Here is a 23,918-nt window from a genome sequence, read left to right as displayed (position 1 = left end):
TGGGCCCCCACATGAATAGAGACAGTTTGGGTCAAATGGGGAGAGAGACTGCCTTGAAGCCTCTTTTTCCTCTCATGTGACTGGGGGTGCAGAACTCTATATAAGCATGGATCCCCCTTGTGCTTGCTTCTTTCTTTCAGGTGAAGCTGGTAGCATTGGTTGGTTGTTACCTGAGGTAGCAAAGTTATTTGAGGGAAGTTTAGTGTCTTTCTCTCCTTCCTACTTTGAGACCTTTATTCAGGGCTTTCCTCCCTTATATCTTTTTCAATTTGTTCAGTTACCTGGAACAATGAGGGTGAAGGTGTCATCAACTGAATCTGGTGTCAGTTTTAGCTGGCTGAGGGTTTCTTTGGCTAGCATCACCTCATTTTGACTGTTCAGGTGGGGCTTGTCAGACCTGTTTCTAGACCTCCAAAGACCTAATTTATGTCTTGCTGAAAAAAGTAGCAGACCACTTGTTCAAGCTATAAGCTTTTGCCCCTATATACTTGGAAACCTCCATTTGGTTTCAGGCCTTATGATCAGGCTTTAAGCTCTTGCCAGTATTATGAGGGTATCCATTTGGATTCAGGCCTCATGATCAGGATTTATGCCTTTGCCAGTGGTTTGAGGGTGATGACATCAGAAATTTGAGGTTTTTCAAGGACTCGTGGATACCAAGGAATACCTCACAAGCATCACTAACTGCGAATGTTTTGAGTCAGGAATCGGGAATCTCACCAGGTTGAAAGCAAACAACAGAAGTATTTAGTCAGTGTGCGCAAAAGAGACACTTGTACAACAATGGGCGCTCAAAGGTACAAGTGCAAAAAAAAAAAAAAAGCAAAAGGCAGGCATCTTTATATATAAGTGTATTCATTCATTAACATTGCTATGTTAAAGGGAAAAGTCTAGAACTTGTATGCGCAAATCAATTTCAGTATGATTAAAGCATATGACCTGGATTACTGATTTCATGTTCTTCTCCCCATTTCACTTTTCAGTAGCATGCAAATGGAAATCACAATCAGTTTGATCTTGCATAATTTAAAAAGACCATGAGTTATCGTTACATTGTCACCTTGTTATGGTGATGGGGCTTGTATGTTCCAGTGAACCAGTGGGCAAAGCCAGTAGAGTCATGTGATCTGGGGGGGGGGTGGTCTCCTTGGGCGGTAAGGTCACAGGAGAAGAACCAGACAATGAACAATCTAAAGACCTCAACAGAAAAGCAGGCAGATGTTTGTTTGTCGTGTCAGGAGCGACTTGAGAAACTGCAAGTCGCTTCTAGTGTGAGAGAATTGGCCGTCTGCAAGGACGTTGCCCAGGGGACGCCCGGATGATTTGATGTTTTTATCATCCTTGTGGGAGGCTTCTCTTATGTCCCCGTATGAGGAGCTGGAGTTGATAGAGGGAGCTCATCCGCCTCTCCCCGGATTCGAACCTGCGACTGTTGGTCTTCAGTCCTGCCGGCACAGGGGTTTAACCCACTGTGCCACCGGGTGCAGGCAGATGATAACATGGTACTTGTTACAACGGATGCAAATGCTGCAACAGACGAGAGGCTCCCAGTCATTGGATTAACCATGCCACTGGACGTGAGCCTCTTTCTGTAAATACTGTGTTTTGATTGGGTGTGCACTGATCTCCACACATAAAACAAATTCACACACAGGGGTTTTCCATGAAAAAGAAAACAAAACCAACAAAAGTCCCATGACAATCAGTAAATGGTAACGCGGACAAGACTGTGAAATCTGGAAGCTCCTAGGCATAGACTGGCACATGGGAGGTGGATATGGATTCAATCCCTATTCAGTCCTGGCAACTTCCCCTTCCTGTTCCACAAACTGCCTGCTATTGTATGGAAAAACCTGGTGGGCAGAGCTGAGAGAGATTAACCTCTGTGATACAGACCAGGTCAGAATGCTCATCCATAATCAAGTCCTGGATGCAGTTATTTTTTTCATTTACTGACCAGACATTCAACACCAGTAGGACATGGGACAATGGCTTCAAACTACAGGAAAGGAGATTCCATCTGAACATGAGGAAGAACTTCCTGACTGTGAAAGCTGTTCAGTAGTGGAACTCTCTGTCCTGGAGTGTGGTGGAGGCAGTGAAGGGGACATTCCCTGAATGGTAGGCCGGACAATTGCACAATGGACAGTGACTTTCAGTGTATATAGCATTATTGTTGGTTTGTTTTGTTTTAAATCAACTTTATTCCACTTTGGGAAATGTCAGGAAATACTGTGGCATTTGCTGGAAACTCTGTAATATCCTGGGGCTTTGGGACAGTCTAGAAAGCATTGATAAAGTTTGACTTAGATCAAAAGGCCATTCAGAGGGGACACTGGCATCATCACTCAAGGGAATGAATTGCTCCTGTATCTCCACCATTGCTGTTCCCAGACCCTCATAGACTATGTATGAACTCCTGACCATGTGGGATCAATGAACCAATGTCTAAAGAGGAGTTCGTTCAGGGGTGTCCCTCTTTTCCATTGAAGGCCACACTTTGGTCTTATGGTTGCTTTTAAAAGGCCATTGAACCCATGGATACAGCAGGCCAACTTTAACACAATCTGATGAAAAAAGTATTGGTGTTTTCAGACCTTTTCCTTGGGTTATTTGGGACACTGATTCAGAAATTGCATTGAATAGGCTACATCATTAACAACATTAACAACCTCAGATATGCAGATGACACCACTTTGATGGCCGAAAGCGAGGAGGAGCTGAGGAGCCTTCTAATCAAAGTGAAAGAAGAAAGCGCAAAAGCTGGGTTGCAGCTAAACATCAAAAAAACCAAGATTATGGCAACAAGAATGATTGACAACTGGAAAATAGAGGGAGAAACCGTGGAGGCCATGACAGACTTTGTATTTCTAGGCGCAAAGATTACTGCAGATGCAGACTGTGGCCAGGAAATCAGAAGACGCTTACTTCTTGGGAGGAGAGCAATGTCCAGTCTCGATAAAATAGTAAAGAGCAGAGACATCAGTCTGGCAACAAAGATCCGCCTAGTCAAAGCCATGGTATTCCCTGTAGTAACCTACGGATGTGAGAGCTGGACCTTAGGGAAGGCTGAGCGAAGGAAGAGAGATGCTTTTGAGCTGTGGTGTTGGAGGAAAGTTCTGAGAGTGCCTTGGACTGCGGGAAGATCCAACCAGTCCATCCTCCAGGAAATAAAGCCCGACTGCTCACTGGAGGGAAGGAGACTAGAGACAAAGTTGAAGTACTTTGGCCACATCATGAGGAGACAGGAAAGCCTAGAGAAGACAATTATGCTGGGGAAAGTGGAAGGCAAAAGGAAGAGGGGCCGACCAAGGGCAAGATGGATGGATGGCATCCTTGAAGTGACTGGACTGACCTTGAAGGAGCTGGGGGTGGTGACGGCCGACAGGGAGCTCTGGCGTGGACTGGTCTGTGAGGTCACGAAGAGTTGGAGACGACTGAACGAATGAACAACAACAACAAGGCTACATCAGCTCTGGTTTCTTAAATTTGTCTATAATGGTTTTCTATGGGCCAGATGTACACACTAACAGGACTAACAGTTGAGGCACCAAAATGTGTATTGGCCAGTGTTATCTTTTTTGGTATCAGTTTTCAGGTTGTGAGGGAGCCCCCAGTGGCGCAGTGGGTTAAAGCGCTGAGCTGCTGAGCTTGTTGACCGAAAGGTCACAGGTTCGATTCTAGGGAGCGGCATGAGCTTCTGCTGTTAGCTCTAGCTTCTGCTAACCTAGCAGTTCGAAAACATGCAAATGTGAGTAGATCAATAGGTACCGCTCTGGTGGGAAGGTAATGGCGCACCATGCAGTCATGCCGGCCACATGACCTTGGAGGTGTTTTTGGACAATGCTGGCTCTTCGGCTTAGAAATGGAGATGAGCACCACATCCCAGAGTCAGACATGACAACCTTTATCTTTTACTTTTCAAGTTGTGAATTGCACCGTGGAGGAAAATCTGAATTTTATTAATAATAATAATAATAATAATAATAATAATAATAATAACTTTATTCTTATTCTGAGTCCATCTCTCCGAAGGGACTCAGGACAGCTTACATGAAATTAAAATGTAACATATTTAAAATACATAACATCAGTATAAAGCAACATGATACAACATAATAACAGCCAAAACAACATTTTATTTGTTACAGATTACTTCCAGGTCTTCTACTGAAACAGTAATCCAGTTTTCCTGAAAGATGGTTGGGTGGCACTAAAAATATTCAAAGAGGGATGGAACTATATGACATCTTTATAAATAGCAACTATGTGTACAATGGTTATTTGGTCCTACATAGAAAAAAAATCTTTGTCCATACTTTCTTTCCTGATTTCAATGAAACCAGAGAAGAGCCAATTGATCTTCTCTACGAAAGATTGGGACTTGTAGCCAAACTGGTAAGTAAATGTTCAAAAAACCCTGCCCTCTCTGTTTTTTCTCTAAATGTTTCTCATTAATACTTTCACTAAAGAACAGTAATATGGTTTAACTATGTTAAGACAGTATTCAGACGCCTGTACTTTTCACTGATGATATAATGAAGCAAAGATTCAAAGATCAAAAAACAAAAATCACTTTATGGAAGGTTTAATGTAAGTGGATAATGTTTTTATGAGCATATAGATTACATTTGCTTTGTTTCTCTACAGTTTATGTGCATAACCCAGGCAGAGAAATTTCTATACTGAGAGTCAAAATACACCAAAATTTGAAAGTTGTCCCCATAGTTGGTTGAGACAGTGACACTTTTGCTTTCTAGTAGATTAATGTACATATATTGTCGAAGGCTTTCATGGCCAGAATCACTGGGTTGTTGTAGGTTTTTCAGGCTATATGGCCATTGTCTAGAGACATTCTCTTCTGACGTTTCGCCTGCATCTATGGCAAGCATCCTCAGAGGTAGTGAGGTCTGTTGGAACTAGGAAAAAGAGTTTATATATCTGTGGAATGACCAGGGTGGAACAAAGGACTCTTATCTGCTGGAGCTAGGTGTGAATGTTTCAACTGACCATCTTGATATAGCATTTGATGGCCTGGCAGTGCCTGGGGCAATCTTTTGTTGAGAGGTGATTAGATGTCCCTGATTGTTTCCTCTCTGTTGTTCTAATTTTAGAGTTTTTTTTAATACTAGTAGCCAGATTTTGTTCATTTTCATGGTTTCCTCCTTTCTGTTGAAATTGTCCACATGCTTGTATATTTGTCCCACCCTGGTCATTCCACAGATATATAAACCCTTTTTCCTACTTCCAGCAGACCTCACTACCTCTGAGGATGCTTGCCATAGATGCAGGCAAAACGTCAGGAGAGAATGCCTCTATGGCCATATAGCCCGAAAAACCTACAACAACCCAATGTACATATACTTTGTTGTATGCACAAATATATATTAAAAATGTATTGTCGAAGGCTTTCATGGCCGGAATCACTGGGTTGTTCTGTGTTTTCCGAGCTGTATGGCCATGTTGCAGAAGAATTCTCTCCTGTCATTTGGCCTGCACCTCAGAGGATGCCTGCCATAGATGCAGGCAAAACATCAGGAGAGAATGCTTCTGGAACATGGCCATACAGCCCGAAAAACATAAAACAACCTATTAAAATATGGTATATAAAATTATCTTCAGGGTAAGTATATAAGGTGCATATGCTTCATGTGACTTACACTTTTTTGGTTTTTTTTTCCAGATTTTGGAATACCTAAATTAGCATTTACATCCATAAAGAGGTATTTTGGAGATGGAGCTCAAATCTGTAAAAGATGAAATTTTTTATATTTAATGTACAATTTAAACCCCTGGTTCTCAGAGTTGGGCACATGCCGCTCAGGGTTCAATTTGATTTTTAAGAAGGGCAATTTGAGAAACAGCTAATCTTGTTTTGCATTTTTATGGGTCTAGAGGTTTTGTATGCAGGTATAAATAAATATATATTGTGAAAAGCACATTTTAAAAAAATGAAATGAAATCAGTGTAACAAGCAGTCAGCTGGAGAGGGGGAAGAAAATGCATGGGTGAGAACATAGAGTTCATTAGAGACTGGTGCATGATCCCAGAAAAAGGAGGTCTTTTTCATTCCAAAAACTCCACTCCTTCCAGTGTGCTTTTAACATTACAAGCTATAAAAAATTGAAATGTATGTTTGTTCTGAATACAAATGTGGAAAGAAATCTTGGCCAGTTTTAGATATTGTAGTATTTCAGATCTTGGAATTCTGAATAAGGGATGCAAAAGCTTTATCTTTTATACCCATTTGACTTGTTCACATAGTTGACATGTTTTGAATAAATTTAACATATATGTATATTGGTTTTCAAATTCTTAGTCATCAGGCTTAAGAAGAAGAGAATGCTTCTGGAACATGGCTATACAGCCCAGAAAACTCACAGCAACCCAGTAATTCTGGCCATGAAAGCCTTTGCCAACAAAAAGCCCACCTCACTACCTCTGAGGATGCTTGCCATAGATGCAGGCGAAACGTCAGGAGAAAAATTGCCTCCAGAACATGGCCATATAGCCCGGAAAAACCTACAACAACCCAAAAAGCCCATTGTATTGTCAAAGGCTTTCATGGCTGGAATCACTGGGTTGTTGTAGGTTTTTTCGGGCTATATGGCCATGTTCTAGAGGCATTCTCTCCTGACGTTTCACCTGCATCTATGGCAAGCATCCTCAGAGGTAGTGAGGACATTATTATGTCCAAAAGCCAGCTGGTATGCCCCAAGAAGAGATGGACCACCCCTTTTTTTTGGGGGGGGGGGACTCGTGTCCAACACTGTACAACCCATGACCTTTGCTTCAGATTAAACAACAAATGGTTGCAAACAACATAGAAAATATTGACACCTGTTGTTTATCACTCTTGATGGCTCTCATTCTAGGAATAAGGAAGTAGCAGTTGAAAATATTCAAACAGGACTTTTCCTACTTGTAGTTATGAAGATTTGCTGTCTGGTACTCTTTATATTTGCTGCAGTTCTTTTTTCTAATGCAGGTATGTTCTTATCAAATACATATCCAGATTTCATGTGAATAGGAAAAATTATGGATAATAGAAAACGCTATAGACATGCAAGACTTCTATCACAAGACTATTTTATTTATTTATTTACAGTATGTATATTCCTCCCTTCTCACCCTGCAGGGGACTCAGGATGGATTACAATGTACATGCATGGCAAACATTAAATGCCATAGACACACAACATATATAGACAGACACAGAGGCAATTTAACATTCCAACTTTTCATGAGGATATTCTGGCCACCAAAGGAGCTGTTGCTTCACTGTCCATTTGTGACACTGATGAAGTACTTCCTCATTCTTTGCAGGCTTGCTGGAGATTTTTATGGCATCATAAATTAGTTAAATTAGCTTCCCCACATAGACGGTACCTAAATTTCCTACTTGACAGATGCAACTGTCTTTCGGGCTGCAAAGATCGACAGCAAGCTACACAAATTGGTTGGACACTCACTCCAACCCGGGCTGGCTTCGAACTCATTTGGTCAGTAGTTATCTTAATGCAGCTGACTCCAAGCCAGCTGCGCCATAGTCCCAGTGCCCTAGAGTTTCATTGGAAGATGAAGAAAATGTCGAGAGTTGACATTTATATAAATAAAAATGTAATGTTCGTTTGTGGGATTAACATAACTCAAAAACCACTGGACAAATTAACACCAAATTTGGACACAATACACCTATCAGGCCAACAAGTGACCATCACTCATAAAAACACTGACAAATATAGCGACAAAAACAACTCCAACCCCAAAAGGCTGTTAGGAATTGTGGGAGTTGGAGTCCAAAACCCCTGGAGGGCCCAAGTCTGCCCCTACCTGGTCTACACCATGGAATAATTCCACAGCATTGAGTCATGGTAGTTAAAGAGTCCCCATAGGCCATCCAGCCCAACCACTTTTTGCAGTAAAGAAAGACACCTTCAAAGCCTACCCGACAGATGGCCAACCAGTTGGAAGGTAGCCCCAAAGGCCATCCAGTCCAACCCCCTTTGGCTTCTTAAAGATGTGTGTGTGTGTGTGTGTGTGTGTGTGTATGTGACCATTCATCTATCTACCTACCTATGTTCCATCCATCTACCTTCTGTTCCATCTATCAATATCTCTTCCATATGTCTCTTCTGTCTATTGTTTCATTCCTGGAATTCCTCTGTTTTCTGAGGGCAACAGCAATGCATGGCAGGGGATGGTTAGTATTGAATAAATAATATTCCTATCCAATAATATAGGATATTGGTCCAATGGACACTGTATCCTTGAAATGTTGGTTGCTCGGATAAATGTTTGGCTGCAATCCCTCTTCCATTTTTTTCTTCCATTCTCATCACCTCGGAGTATTGGTCTACACCAGGCATAGGCAAACTTGTTTTGGATTTCAACTCCCACCATTCCTAACACCTGGAGGGCCAAAGTTTACCCACGTCTGGTCTACACAGACCACTCCAAATTTCATATGAGTTCATTGTAGAACCACTCACAGTAATGAATCTCCCAACAGTTCTTCTTTGGAAGGGATAGTTCCAATTAATCCCTCTGTTAGCTCACTGACTCAGATGCCTTTATAAATATCCCAGCTTCTCCTCCTCCATTTCATCCTTTCATCCCTTGTTTGAACATTTGGAGTACTCTATTAATGGAGGAGGGACAGACTCAGGCAAAAGCAAATTGCTAAAGCCTCTTGTTTGTCCTCTTTTCTCTCTCTATTATTTTGACATCCTTTATTTAAACTACTAAAGTTTTTGAAAAGTTAATGTTCCTTCTGTGTAAAGGAGGGATGTTGTTGTTCTTTAAATCTACTGTTCATCTCTTCTTTTAACAAACTATGCCTTAAAAAACCATCCTTTAGTAATCTTCTACCTTTCTCTTCTTAGACATTCTTCTTAGTTTTATCTCTTGGTTTACTTCTTTTCATTACCAAACCATTCTTAGAAAAATATTTTCAAAATCTGTTTGTTACTATGTTAGTGTTATATATACTTAATCAATCAAAAATCTATTATTGCTACTATGTATCTTTGTCTTTCTACTACCCAGTTTATCTTCTATGGGGGGTTTGACCACATTAACCACCTTAACCGCATATTTAACATATGTGTGTATTAACTTGCAAATTCTTAGTCATCACAGACACACATCTCTATTTTCAATTTTTTTGCTCTCCAAGTTTACCAAAAAATCTATTATATCTACTATATATCTTTATCCTTCTACTACTCAGGGGTTTGACCATATTAACTACCTAGAAGGGGGGGGGGGGGAGGAGATAAGCTATTTGGCATTTTTTTTTAAAAAATTAAAGGAATGTTAAATGCTATAAAGAAAAACACTATGTTAAACTTGGTAACCAAAAATTTGAAAATAGAAATACACATACACACACAAACATGTATGTGTGTGTGTGTTAAACAGACTCAGAATGTTATCTTAAACCTGATGACTATTTTGAAAATAATTTTAAAATAAATACACATATATGTTAAATAAGTGGTTAACATGCTCATTGTTGCTCTATGGCCCTGGAGCCTCTATTCACCACAAACCACACACTGTCCCAATCATTCAATGTAAAAGTTTATTAAAAACAGAGTATTATAAAAGCTGGTTATATGAAAAGCAAGCAAATATTTAAAAAGGAATAAAAGTTCCATAAAAGTCAAAGTCCAAAAATCCATACAGAGAAATTCCATTGAGATATTTCAAGACAAGATACATAAACCCAAGGCAGGCAAAACTATGCCTTAAAAAAACCAGGACACAGAGATACAGCTTGAAGACTTGATTGCATGAATTGCAAGGTCCATGACACGACAAATATAGAGGTTTTTCTTAATAATTAATTTTTATTTTGAATATAAAATTTCCAAAAAGAAAAGAAAAGAAGAGTTGCTTATTCTTACATGAAAAGTGGGAGAACAATATGTTTGAGAAAAGAAATGGGAAAAAAGAAGAAAAGAGAGAGGAGAGTTCTTGACCTGATTGCAGTGTTGCTCTCACAATGAGCATGCCAGCATAAACCACATTTAAGAAACCAAAATCCCTGCTATGAAATTATTTCTTTTGCAATTGGACTCCTGCTTCTTATCTCTAATTTGCTTGGAGTAATGAGTCCTGTTGTCTCAGCTCTCTAACATTGGCAAACATTTGTCTCCCAGTCTGCACTTCTGGCACGCACCAATGGGAATGAATCTCGCCTTCACCGTTCACTGAAACATTTCTCTCAAGGCCCACTGAATCTTTCCCAGTATTCCCTTCCTCATCTTTTGAGCACTCAGAATCTGACCAGGCTACAACAGACATTAGTCCTCTTGACCACAATCTGATGTTGCTTGAACATATGCATCCATCTGTGAAATGAAACACATGATTTCATGAAATGAAATGAAACACATGAAATAAGGAGTCCCCAGTTAAACCCCTGTGCTGGCAGAACTGAAGACTAACAGGTTGCAGGTTCGAATCTGGGGAGAGCGCGGATGAGCTCCCTATATCAGCTCCAGCTCCTCATGCAGGGACATGAGAGAAGCCTCCCACTAGCATGGTAAAACATCAAAACACCCGGGCATCCCCTGAGCAACGTCCTTGCAGATGGCCAATTCTCTCAGACCAGAAGCAACTTGCAGTTTTGCAAGTCGCTTCTGACACAAAAAAAGTCTGTGAAATGTTGTAAGGTATGTTACAATCCAGGACAAGAGCCAGAGTTTAGGGAGTCATATATATATTATGATGCCATATTGGATATCCTTTTTTTTCAGAACCAGATGTTGATCAACTAATAGCTCAAGCAGCATGTCAGCTTTTTGATGGTGTTTGTGAACCACAGCAATGCAATTCAAACTATGTGAATATTGGATGGTGTTGGCCAAATTTTGTGTGCTGCATAAGGTGAGAATATTTTTCCCCAAAAAACAATGATCTCATGAATGTATATTTACTTGAAAAGTGCCATGAGTATATATTTTGTGACAAACCATTTCTAAGTATTCCTTGCCTAAGAAAATGCTGTGAGATTTGTGAAGATAACTGTAAGTTGACAAATGATGCAAAGGCAGATGCACACACAAAATCATGCACTTAGGTAAGGCTGAGCAAAACTTTGGATACCACTTTTTAATTCAGAGATGTGCATTAGAGGTGCACATTTTTTTTGTTAGTCCTCATAATTTGGATCAAATTCATACTTACAAGGCAATATCCATATGTGGGCATGGCCCACACTAAAAATTTAAGAATCAAAACTTAACCCATACTTTTTTTGTTTTAATTTTGTAAATCTCAGAAGGCTCCCAAAGTCAGTTTCATATTCAGTGCAAGGAAGCAATGCTGAAAGGAAAGCCAAAGGCTACCTTAGTACCGTGCCTTTCCTTTGTAAATTAATGGAGTATTGGCATTAAAAGTGGGGAAAAGTGGGAGCAGTGTTTTCTGGGAACAGCACAAAATGGTTGTAAACCACCCTGAGTTGTCCCCCATCCCCAGGGAGGGGTGTGTGTGTGAGAAGGACAGGATATAAATGCTCTAAATAGATAAACAAACAAACAAATAAACAAACTCTGGAAAATGTAGTTTGGGAAGAGAGGAGCCCTATTGCAGAGAAATCAAAAGGCCCTGCCCTAAACTACATTTCTCAGAATACAGTGCACTGCTCAGCGTCAGAGAGATGTGCCACTCTGTTGACAAAGGTTATAAATGTCACTTCCTCATTGTTTCTATCATAAAAACATTGCAAAAAATTATTAACCTGCAAAAAGTTTGTCTTTGTACATGGGACATTGTGTTAAAGCACATTTTGTTGTAGTCTTCCAGTCCACCAATTTATCATCGTCATCCACCCATTTAACAAAGTTTTTGGCATTAAAACAAAGTTCCTGGAGTAGAAATACTATGCTCAAAGTAAGGACTACACAATTAAACAGGAAATAACACTTTCAGACTAGGAACATGTTCCTATTATTATTTTTATTGTTATTATTATTTTACTGACACAAAAGCACAGTATGTCACAGCAAATGAGATATATATGCTGGATTTTGTATCACAAAATCACAAGTCGAACATTTCCCAAATGTCTAGAACTGTGTGATGTATTTTCAAATGATGAATGCAGATCGAAGTCAGGTGGCCTTTTGCAGTTGACAGATCATAATTTTGTCAATGTTTATTGTTTCCAAATGCCAGCTGAGATCTTTTGGCACAGCACCCAGTGTGCCAATGACCACTGGGACCACTTGTACTGGTTTATACCAGAGCCTTTGCAATTCAATTTTGAGGTCCTGATAACGGTTGAATTTTCCTTTTTGTTTTTCCTCAATGTGACTGTCACCCAGTATGGCGATATCAATAATCCAAACTTTTTTTCTTTTCCACAATCGTGATATCTGGTGTATTGTGTTCCAAAACTTTGTCAGTCTGGATTCAAAAGTCCTACAGTATTTTTGGGTGTTCATTTTCCATTAGCTTTGCAGGTATTATTATTATTATTATTATTAGTAGTAGTAGTAGTAGTAGTAGTAGTAGTATTTGAGGGACACAAAAACACAGTATGTCACAGCAACTGAGATCTATATGCTGGATTTTGTATCACTTATTATTATTATTATTATTATTATTATTATTATTATTATTATTATTTGAAACACAACAAGATTAGACCACAGCAAACAAGATCACTCTGCTGGCTGTTGTATTGGATCACACTTCGGACACTTCCCAAGTGTCTAGGACTGTGTGGTGTGAATAATGTGTGCAGATCCCAGTAAGGTGGCCTTCTGCAGCTGGCAGATGGTAATCTTGTCAGCGCCAATTGTGTTTAAGTGCAGGCCAAGGTCTTTAGTCACTGCACCCAGTGTGCCAATCACCACTGGGACGACCTTGATTGGCGTGTGCCAGAGTCTTTGCAGTTCAATTTTTAAATCCTCATATCGTGTCAGCTATTCCAATTGTTTCTCTTCAATCCTGCTGTCACCTGGGATTGCAACATTGACAATCCATACTTTGTTTTTTAACATGAGGTCAGGAGTATGAATTCGGAAGTCCCAGAGTAGCTTGACTTCTCTGTAACCTTTTCATTCTCTGTAACCTTTTCTGGCTTGTGATCCCACCAGTTCTTTGTCGCAGGCAGATGGTATTTGTGGCAATAATAATAATAATAATAATAATAATAATAATAATAATAACTATTATTATTTCTGAATGTGGCTTGTTTGTGTGACAACATGAATGAGTAAATCAAAGGTAGCACAGCCATTCCCCTTCTGTTTGTGTTGTATATGCTGGTTCCTTTTAGCCCAGCATCTCTGGAAAAATTGAAAGAAGTGTGATAATCTTTTAAAGCACACCAAGTGGGTTTGATATTGGATGAGCACCGAATAAACATTTGCTGTTCTGCTCTTATATATAATCTTCTTCTTGCAATGCACAAAGGCAGAGATACATATTAGAGTATTGTAACAAGTTCGTAATAAGTTAACCTATTCATTTTGAGGTTGGGTGCCATTGTAACACCGAATGACACTCAGCTGTAGTTGAGCTGTGCTCCCTCTTATCTTCTTTCTTTTGTTTAACTTTATTTCGCAAATAATAGTGTTATAACTATTATATAGGGCTATATATTATATGTATGGAACGACCAAGGGCAAGATGGGATCCTTGAAGTGACTGGATTTACCTTGAAGGAGCTGGGGGTGGTGACAGCTGACAGGGAGCTCTGGCGTGGGCTGGTCCATGAGGTCACAAAGAGACGGAAATGACTGAACGAATGAATAAAACAACATTATATGTATATATTATATAGTGCTATATAAGGTCCCCTGGTGGTGTAGTGGGTTAAACCGCTGAGCTGCTGAACTTGCTGACCAAAAGGTTAGTGGTTCGAATCTGGAGAGTGGAGTGAGCTCCCGTTATTAGCCCCAGCTTATGCCAACCTAGCAGTTCAGAAACATGCAAGTGTGGGTAGACCAATAGGTACTGCTTCTGCAGGAAGGTAACGGCTCTCCATGCAGTCATGCTGGCCACATGACGTAGTAGGCGTCTACAGACAATACTGGCTCTTCAGCTTAGAAATGGAAATGAGCACCACCCTCCAGAGTTGGATACGACTAGACTTAATGTCAGGGAAAACCTTTACGTTTACTTAGTATTATAATGTAATAAGATTGTTGTATTTAATATTGGTAGTAGTAGTGGTAAGAGGAAAAGAATTGTTATTATTTATATCATCAAAGCTTTAGTGAAAAAAGTATCTTTATTCTCTTTTCCAACTTAGGTTGCCCACCAGACGAGACTGAATAGGATGGAGATACTTGGAGAAATATTTTTTATTAGACTGTCTATAACTCTGAAGAAAATAAAACTTTCTGAGGCAGTGAATGTGTGTTAAGTTTGACTTGATTTCATGACAGTGAACGTGACAAGTTGATGTTTCCATTGACATTCTCTGCTACTATTCCAGTTTCTCTCATGCATTCTCTCATGGTATTTAGAGAGCAAATGCACCCACAATGACCTAACCAGTGATGATGTCAGACGGAGTCCTGAGCCACTCAAGACACAGAATCATAGAATCATAGAGTTGGAAGAGACCCCATAAAAGCATCCAAAGAAGGAGCCTCCACCACACCCGGAGCAGAGAGTTCCAGTGCTGAACAGCTCTCACAGTCAGGAAGTTCTTCCTAAGGTTTAGATGGAATCTCCTTTCTTGTAGTTTGAAGCCTTTGTTCTGGATCCTAGTCTCCAAGGAAGCAGAAAAGAAGCTTGCTACCTCCTCCCTATGACTTCCTCTCACATATTTATACATGACTATCATGTCTCCTAGCTGGACAGTCAGTAAACCAGTCAAGAACTAGTGCGCATTCCTTGAATAGCTGTCAAAATGAAATAAAAATGCTCTGTGTTCAGTACTGAACCATGTCAGGTTTGTTTAAGTTGCTTTCTTCAATGACCAAAGAGGATGTCATTAGATGTCTCCTCTGACAACTGTTTTGGCCATTGAAGAAACCTCTGGTTTTTCCCCGACCCATCTGTGCCTTATTTCTGGAAAGATTGACATGCCAGGTCTCTTGCCTGAAGGGTCACCACATTATTTGTGCCATTAGGGAAATATCAAACTATGTGTTTTCTGCTGTTAGTAAACTCTTTAAAGAACAGTCTCCACCCCTTTGGAGATAGTAGAGTACGTTCCACACGAGTAGAGAAGGAAGAGCTGTACCTGATGAAGGAGAAACATTTCCTTGTACCGAGTGTTCAAAGTATTCATGTCAAGATCTTCTTTGAACATATCAGTTCTGATCTTCTCCTGTCTGAGATCTGTAGTCAAAGTGGTGAGTGAATGGAACTTGAGGGTGTTTTTATTTCTGATTTACAAAACAGCATCTGTGTGTGCATATGTATTCAAGTTGCCAGTCAATTTACAGTGAGCCTATAAAAAGTAGGCAATGAATACTTAGAGATGGTTTTGTCAGTTTCCTCCTCTTAAATATAGCTGACAACACCTGTTATTCATTGGAGGCCTTCCATCGAAGTACTAACCAGGGTTGAACCTGCCTAGCTTCCAAGATTCCACATATCTATTTCAATTTAACCAATTAAAGTTTGAGAGAATCCATGTGGTATAGTGGTTTCAATGGTTGACCACACTTTAGTTGTCATAGCTCATAGATATGGAATTCTGGGATAAGTAGGTGAAGCACTCCTGGGCAGAAAAGGCTAAAGACCTTGTAAGACTACAACCTCCATGATTCATATCAATGGCCCATGACAGTTGCAGTAGTGTCAAATTGCATTAATTCTACAGTATAGATGCACCCTAGAATCCTGGAAAACCAAGGTTCACATCCCACTTGTTTGTGGACACCCAGTGGGTGACATAATGGGTGACCTCAAAGGAAGGCAATAGCTGTATTGCCAATAATACCCTGCCATAGAATCACCTTAGGGCCAGTATAAGTCAGTATAAGTGTTGAAAGCACACAACAACAATAAATGTATTTATAATATCTGAATGGGGAAATGTGCATATTACAGGAGTGGGACATTTAAGAGTTACATGTCATAATAATAATAATAATAATAATAATAATAATAATAATAATGAAGATTGAAGAGGATTGAAGAGAAACAACTGGAAAAGCTGACACGATATGAGAAGATCGAACTGCAAAGACTCTGGCACAAGCCAGTCAAGATGGTCCCAGTGGTGATCAGCACACTGGGTACAGTGCCTAAAGACCTTGGCCTGCACTTAAACACAATTGGCACTGACAAAATTACCATCTGCCAGTTGCAGAAGGCCACCTTACTGGGATCTGCACGCATCATTCGCCAATACATCACACAGTCCTAAACACTTGGGAAGTGTCCGAAGTATGATCAGAATACAACAGCCGGCAGAGCGACCTTGTTTGTTGTTGCCTCACCTTGTTGTGTTTGAAATATGATATGAGGATTTAAAAATCGAACTGCAAAGACTCTGGCACAAACCAGTCAAGATGGTCCCAGTGGTGATCAGCACACTGGGTGCAGTGCCTAAAGACCTTTGCCTGCACTTAAACACAATCGGCGCTGACAAAATTACCATCTGCCAGCTGCAGAAGACCACCTTACTGGGATCTGCATGCATTATTCGCCAATACATCACACAGTCCTAAACACTTGGGAAGTGTCTGACATGTGATCCAATACAACAGCCAGCAGAGTGTCTGCTGTGGACTCATCTTGTTGTGTTTAAAATAATAATAATAATAACAATAATAACAATAATAATAATAATAATAATAATTTATTACCTGCCTCTCCTGATGGCTCAAGCCGAGGTACAACAAATTAAAAAACAAATGAACATAAAAATACAATAAAATACTAAACTACATAGATAAACACATACACGAAAATGTATACCAAAACCAAACACAGATACAAAATTGGCATAGAGTGGTAATAGAATGCAGATCAAAACTCATGATTGAAAGTTGACCGAGAACCTCACTTGGTTAATTTTTATAGTGGGAAGAAGAGGAAAAGAATATCTATTTCCTCAGTTTCTCCAGTCAGAGCAAAATGTATCCATATATAAAGTGTAGTGGTTTGAATGCTGAATTACAACTCTGGAAGCAGTGTTCAAATTCCTGTTGGCCATGGAAACTCACTGTTGAGATTGAATAAATCACACTCTCTCAGTCTTAGAAAGAGACAATAAACAAACCCTCCCTGAACAAATCTCATCAAGCAATACAATAGGTTTGTCCTAGGATTCCCATAATCAAAGGTTACTTGAAGGGTAGTTTGTGTGTGTGTGTGTGTGTTGAATTTGGTTTTTTATTTTTCTTTGTTCCCCCCCCCCCCAATTTCTTCTTCTATTAGGCTAAAGCTTAATTAAGCTTGACTAGAACTGGAGGCTTGATAGTTCATCCTGATCCTCATTGTTCACATATTTCAGAGTTGGTGAGTTTTGAGTGCTGAACTCATTATTTTTGGAATATCATGTTCATTGCAATTCCTTTGAAATCACTGATTGTTTTGCTACCTAGCACACTAAACACAGGAAAAAATGAACTGTTCACATCACACCTGCCTGCAATGCAGACTCCTTTTTTACTTTAACTGCTGATCTACTAAGTACATAAGAAAATTAAGAGTCTTGGAACATGTAGGTCTTAGCCCACATACTATCTTATCAGAGGAACTAGGCTGATGAAACTGAAGCCTAGAAGCACAGCATGGCTTGCAACGTCCCTAACAACACACATACATATATGCAGAAATAGCAACAAGTAAGTTTCCTTACATGGCTACTATACAAGGAATATATTTAGTTCAGAGTTGGATAAGCAATATTTCAAATGTCTAAAGATTTTGCATGCAGTTGTGCATTTGTGAATGGTGCAAGTACCTCTAATGTATCTCTTTGATTCACACCAAGACCTCCCTGTTGGGAGCGGCTCAGGATTTCATAGCCGCTGTGACAACCATGGGTCTGTCCCAAATGGCTTCTGTCTCCATCCATAGCACTGGACACTCTCTAAACCTGGTCTTCTGGTCAGAGCAGAATGATGGTGATGGTATTGTGGAAGAACTGCCCACAGTTTTTCAGCAGATGGTCATTTTCAAGGGATGGCCATTGTGCATTAATTGTATGTTCCTGTGTTGCAGAGGTTGGGCTGAATGGCTTTATGATCTTTCTCAGATCTAATATTCTATGAATCTACGATGTGAGTATCTTCACACCCTTAATGAGCATCCCATGCCTCTTCTCTAGGAATACAGAATCTACAGTCAACCATCTATGCCTGCAATGCTATAATGAACAGATACTTTCATTCAGTATGCCTTCTCCTGGTGCTCCTTTCTAATTCAGGTAAGGTCTGTTGGAGGATACATATGTGAATATCAGCAGAGGTGGCCCTAGGTAATTTTCAATGGTAAGCAAACAGTATTTTGGCACCCCCCCCCCACCTCCAACCGATCACTGATATATATTTTCTGTTCATCGTGGGAGTTCTGTGTGCCACATTTGGTTCAATTCCATCATTGCTGGAGTTCAGAATACTCTTTGATTGTAGGTGAGCTATACATCCCAGTAACTACAACTCGCATATGTCAAAGTCTATTTTCCCCCAAGAGCGCCTCAAGAGCTCCCCGGGGCAAAATCAACTATATTGCAAATGCCTACTTTGCGTAATGGGTTGAGCCGTCCCTGAATATCAGACTGCCAAAGAAAGTAATATCCAATGCCAAATCAAGCTCTCCCAATTGACTAAACTCAGTCTGTTTTACTTTGAACATCATGAGAATATATGACTGATTAGAAGTGAGATTAATGCTTGACAAAGTGGAAATAGGTGAATATTTCCCATCAATGTTTCCTACACCCAGAATCTGCAAGACTTAAACAGGGCTGTTTACAACAGGAAGACCCAAAGTTCTCATTCATGGAATGAATAAAATACAAAAATAATTCTGGCTCCAATTAGCCAAACAGCCTGAGGGCTGAGAAAAGCGGTATATAAATAAAGTAAATAAATAAACTTAAAGTACATGGGATGCAACAATTTCATGTAACAGGATTATAGTTTAACAGAGCAGGTGCATTCACAAATGTAATTTTGTTTTCTAATTTGTTTTCTAATTTAAAGTTGTAGTAACCAAAAAGTAAGAGAAATGACTGAATAAATATATTAAAAGTTAAGCTGAAGCATAGTCCATTCTGTTACAGTGAGTCCTCAAAGCCTTCCTGTTCCTCAGCACCTCTCTCTCGAAAACGCATGTTGCCAATTGAAAGAGGACTTGAACGGGTTCTTGAGAATATATTTGCACTGTTTTCTCAATATTCCTTCACTATGTGCATTTCTTTTAGACTTTTCGACAGAAGCTTTGCGTGTCCCAAATATTATGCGGTGTCATGCGGCAGGAGGCAGTTGTTACACCTTGGTTTGCCCTTCGGTATGGATAAAAAGTAATTGCTCTTGTGCAAAGCTGCATTGTTTTGTGCCTTCCTTCCCACACATTGATTAGGAAAACACACTCTGGGTCTTTGGGATGGATCCTTTAGGGCAGGGGTCCTCAAACTAAGGCCCGGGGCCCAGATGCGGCCCTCCAAGGTCATTTACCCAGCCCTCGCTCAGGGTCAACTTAAGTCTGAAACGACTTGAAAGTACACAACAACAATGACAGCAATCCTATCTCATGAGCCAAAAGCAGGCCCATACTTCCCATTCAGATACTAATAAGTTTATATTTGTTAAATTGTTCTTCATTTTAATTGTTGTATTGTTTTTAAGTGATTTTTGCACTACAAATAAGATATGTGGTATGCATAGGAATTCATTCATGTTTTTTTCAAATTATAATCCGGCCCTCCAACAGTTTTTAGGAACTGTGACCTGGCCCTCTGTTTAAAAAGTTTGTGGACCCCTGCTTTAGGGTGTACCTACACTGTAGCATTGATGCAGTTTGACATCATAATAATTGCCATGACTTAATGCAAACATAAAAAAATTGCCAAAGTATAAATCCCAAGATTCCAAGGGATGGAGCCATGGCGGTTAAAGTGGTGTCAAACCCCATTGATTCTACAGTGTAGATCAGTGTTTCTCAACCTGGGGGTCGGGACCCCTGGGGGGGGTCGTGATGGGGTGTCGGAGGAGTCGCCAAAGACCATCAAGATACACAGCATTTTCTGCTGGTCATGGGAGTTCTGTGTGGGAAGTCTGGCCCAATTCTATCGTTGGTGGGGTTCAGAATGATCTCTGATTGTAGGTGAACTATAAATCCCAGCAATTACAACTCCCAAATGTCAAGGTCTATTTTCCCCAAATTCCACCAGTGTTCACATTTGGGCATATTGAGTATTCGTGCCAAGTTTAGTCCATATCTATCATTGTTTGAGTCCACAGTGCTTTCTGAATGTAGCTGAACTACAACTCTCAAACTCAAGGCCAATGCTCACCTAACCCTTTGCTTATTTTTTGCTGGTCATGGGCGTTCTGTGTGCCAAGTTTGGGTCAATTCCATCTCTGGTGGAGTTCAGAATGCTCTTTGATTGTAGGTGAACTATAAATACCAGCAACTACAACTCTCAATGTCCAGAGAATGAAAATACATCCTGCCTATCAGATATTTACATGACAATTCATAACAGTAACAAAATTCCAGTTATGAAGTAGCAACGAAAATAATTTTAGGGTTGGGGGTCACCACAACATGAGGAACTGTATTAAGGGGTCACGGCGTTAGGAAGGTTGAGAACCACTAGTGTAGATGCATCACTGGTGATGCTTACATGGCATTCTGAACATTAAATCAAGCACCAAGCCTTCCTAAAATGCAAATTCTAACCTCTGCATGAAGGAAGAATATAAAAGAAAAACAGTAAACAATGCAAGATGAAAGATTGGAAAGCTATAATCAAAATACTACTGTCAGTCTTACTAGAGAAAAATAATGTATTCAACAAGATTTACCTGTAGGTTAACCCACCATTCAATAATCAAATCCATGGTTCTCATCTACGTGCACTAACCAAGGTGAGCTCCAAGCTGGAAAAGGTTTTAAAACTCCTTTACGGATGATTCGACTTCTTCTTCTTTTTCCCAGTCACATTATCTGCCACCACATTGCCTTGTTCCTCTACATGGCCTGGTAAATGGAGGAACAACTGGTGAGCACCCTTTGGATTTGGTTGCTTAATCAGTTACAAATCCATTTAACAGTAGTGTTGCCTAGCCCACATTTTACTAGTTTTTTGCAAGAAGATCATAGGATATGCAATATCCACAGCATTCCCAGTATCAACCATGTTTGTAACTGTACCAAGTGTCATGACTTGTTTTTGGGACATCCACACTGACTTTTAGTGATCACAGTATTTTTCTGAGTGGATACACACTGCTTCCTTAATAACATGGAACAATGGATTCAAACAGCAGGGAAAAGGTTCCGTCTAAGCATTAGGAAGAATATACTGATTCAGAATTTGATGGAGTCTTCTTCCTTTGAGGTTTATAAATGGAGGCTGGATATCCATTCATTGGCATTGCCCCTGTGGTTTCTATCAACTATATACATTCTATAATTCTATGACTTCTTAGAGATTCAAGACAACGCCTGCATCTTCATATATTTATTTGTAGGAACACAACTGCATGTTGCTTATATACCTCCTCCTTTCCACAGCCATTGATGTAAAGCAGACATAACTAGCAATTCTGCATATTTCGCACAATTTTGGCCTAGTGTTTTAAAGAAACCAATTATGTGTCAAAATGAAGAAAGTGTAGTGGAAGCCAGACCCAAATCCCTGCTTGGTCATGGAAGTGTATTAGGTGGTCTTTGGACAAGAAATCCTAGCCACAAAAGAAAACGATGTGTAAACCCTTCTGAACAAGTCCTGCCAAGCAAATGCAAATGCAGCCAGGATGCTAACAGGAGCGGCGCTCAGGGAGCACACAACTCCTCTGTTGCGCCAGCTCCACTGGCTGCCAATTTGCTACCGGGCACAATTCAAAGTGCTGGCTTTAGCCTTTAAACAGTTCTGGCCCGACCTACCTGTCCAAACGCATCTCCTCCTATGAACCAGTTAGGACGTTAAGATCGTCTGGGGAGGCTCTGCTCTCGGTCCCACCGGCTTCACAAGCACGCCTGGCGGGGACGAGAGACAGGGCCTTCTCAGTGGTGGCCCCTCGGCTGTGGAACGCCCTCCCTACAGACATCAGATCGGCCCCCTCTTTATTGGCATTCCGGAGGAGTGTGAAGACCTGGCTTTTCGAACAGGCTTTCAACTAAGCAGTGCAATTGATTGATTATTGGAATGGAATAATGGACAATGAGTTCGGATGCTGATTCTATTGATGAGACGTGATGGATTGTTATAGTGCTGTACTGTTGTATTGATATTTTGGTGTTAATTAATTGATACTACTGTTTTAATTGATTAATGATTTTGTATTGTGTTGTTGAAACTGGTTGTTAACCGCTCTGAGTCGCCTGAGGGCTGAGAAGAGCGGTATACAAATGAAGCAAATAAATAAATAAATAAATGCCAGGTTAGGTTCACTTAAGCCATAAGTCAGAAAGTCTTGAAAATTCGCAATGCAATCCAGAATGAAAAGAAGAAAAGGTCTGAACTCTGTAAATTGTCCCAATAAGAACAAACCAATAGAACCAACTGTTGAGCAGTGGGCCAGCATCATTGCTTTAATGGAGCTCCACTAGTAGGGTTTAGTCCAAGTTCTCACAACCTCATTTAAATGATTAAAAGAAAGAAAATTCAGGTGGGAACCTGACATGATCAAAAATAAGAAGTTTACAAGCTCTTTTCCCTTAGGGGTTGACTCCCATTCGAAGATGTTCAGCATTTCGGCCATGCTGCAGAATATGAGAATTATATCCCTGGTAAGAATGCTGGCATCTTCTCTTTCTCTTTCTCCATCGCCTTCTCCTTCTTCTCCTCTTCCTTCTCCTCCTTCTCTTTCTCCTTCAGCTTCAGCTTTCACTTTCCGCTTTTGTTTCCACTTCTACTTCTCCTTCCCTTTCTATAGATTCATGGAGAAGTTGACCTCAGGTGTAATTCAAAGGTAGGTTTTGGGGGCCAACAATTATGAATTTTGATTTGATCAATGGATAAATCAAGGGTCATTTCATGTAATGGAAAAGAAAACACAGACGGGGAAAGCACCACATGGAGCCACTGCCAACACTATTTTCCCATTCTAAAAGACCAGAAGTGGTGACATGGCAATGAGAGTACAGAAGGTGGGTGTTTCTTCTAGGTTCTTGTCACTCTACTCAGAGAAGACAGTTCTCTTTTTGATGAGACTTAGGAACAGTATTGTCAGAAATATTAAAATTAACTAGGTATTTTAAATTACAAAAATGTGAGCCAAGCACTGAAAGGGTTAAAAGGATGTAATGACTCAGCAAAAGCTGCAATTCAATATAAGTAAGGGTGCCTGCCTGTAGCTTAGTAGGTGTCAGTCTGAGAGAGCCCTCAGTGTGAGAAGGCCTCGGTATGAGTAGGCCTCAGTGTGAGTAGGCCTGGTGTGAGAAGCTTCAGTGAGAGGAAGCCCCAGCTTGAAGGCCTCATGTGTAAAGCTACTGTGTGAAGCTCCTGTGTAACTTCAGTGTGAGAGGAGGCTCTGTGAGAGTGAAGCTGTTTATCTGCATGAGAAAGAAGCCCAGCGTGATAGCAAAGAAGGAAGTGTAAAGTATTTGTGTTGTGGAAACCTTGTTCTTATACATAGTGCAACCATATTATTTCCCCACAAAGAAAAGCCTCTGAAGGAAAAGATAACATTGGTCTGTGTGTTTTTGTTCTTTTTATCACTTATGGCTACTGGTGCGGGGTCAGCCTGCTGCTAATAATTTACTCCGCTGTACATTTATGGGGAGGGTCTTTTGTTAATAATCCCACTTGCCCA

The sequence above is a fragment of the Anolis sagrei genome, chromosome 1, assembly GCF_037176765.1.
Source record: "Anolis sagrei isolate rAnoSag1 chromosome 1, rAnoSag1.mat, whole genome shotgun sequence".
Lineage (NCBI taxonomy): Eukaryota > Metazoa > Chordata > Lepidosauria > Squamata > Dactyloidae > Anolis > Anolis sagrei.
This window is presented reverse-complemented; position numbering follows the sequence as displayed.